Genomic DNA, 1407 nt, shown 5'->3' with positions numbered 1-1407 from the left:
CGATTGCCTGCAAAAACCATTTAAATTCAAATATAAGACAAATACCTTCTCGTTAAATATTTAAAAAGAGAAAAATCATCAAACATGAAATATTAGAATTTAAACAGGAAAATATCATGAATTGACACAAATGTCTTAATTAGTTATCTCAGTGAGATCTGAGGAAATGTTGCCTATTTGTTTCTGGAACAGGCAGAAGAGAAAAAAACACTGATGTGGCAACATTTTAATAAAGTGGAAAAATATGATAAGCACATTTTAAAGTATAATAGAAATACTGGACCAGTAGATTGCAGAAAGTGCAAAGAGCACAATAAGATAAAAGATTTTAGAAATTCTTCCAAAAGTCAAATAAACCCAAAGTATAGAGGGAAAAATTGATTCTTGAAAATGAATACATCAACTTCAATTTATATATAACAGAAATTTCACAAGCAGAAATCAATGGAGCTAAGAGAATAATTAAAAAAATAAGAAAACTTATTTGCAATCAGGACTCTGTCCTAATTTACCATATATCAGAAAAATAATTAAAATACCTATTTATAATTATTATTTACAAAACAATTACTACATTCCTGCACTATGGTAAACATTGTTAGGCCATAGTAGAATGGTTTCTGTGGCCTAACTTCCATGATATTCCACAGTCTAGTTCATTTTTCTTACCTCACCAATAGAGATTGATCAATTCAGTACTCTAATTACAGATGTTTAAAAGGACCAAAGGATGTGGAACAAAAAGATAATTCAATAAAGGTACTTGATGCCTTGCCTCCATTTTCCTATGCCTGCCTTTCAATAATAGAGACCTTACCACTTCTGAGATTCTTTCCCTCAGGATGATGTGACATATAGAGATTTGGTGTCATGGACTCATTCAGAACAGGGGCTTTCTTTGCCCTTCTTTTCTTACTCTAAGGAGAACAAACGAAAAGCATCACATCCCTGGTCATCATTCTGCCCATCAAGTCCTAGATCCTGGGTTGTAAATACCATTCTCCACTCGAACTGGGCTCTTCGAGAGATGGTTATAACCAGAATTGAGCCATGGACAAGTACAAGATGAGCCTCAAATGACTTGCAGAAAAGCCAAGGAATTGCTCAAGGAAGGATTGTGGTATGTCAAAGGATGAAAGAACCAAACTGAAAAGGCTTCCACCAGCAAAATTAAGGAAATTTGAAGAGCAAAATATTGATAGGAAGATATCATTACCTATTGAATAAAATAGGACACCACAAATTTCTACAGATATAAATGTGAAAATGTTAAAAGTTTGGTGAGGACAACGATACATACAGTCTCAATTTACTTTCCCAGAAATTTTATTTAAAAAGGGGAAAGTAACTTACAGCAGAGCCTAGCAGCCCCCACCCTAATCAAGTGATCAAAGTGATCATCATTAG

Source organism: Pteropus alecto, unplaced genomic scaffold (assembly GCF_000325575.1).
Source record: "Pteropus alecto unplaced genomic scaffold, ASM32557v1 scaffold75, whole genome shotgun sequence".
Lineage (NCBI taxonomy): Eukaryota > Metazoa > Chordata > Mammalia > Chiroptera > Pteropodidae > Pteropus > Pteropus alecto.
The sequence above is the reverse complement of the archived record's forward strand: the minus strand, read 5'-3'. Positions refer to the sequence as shown.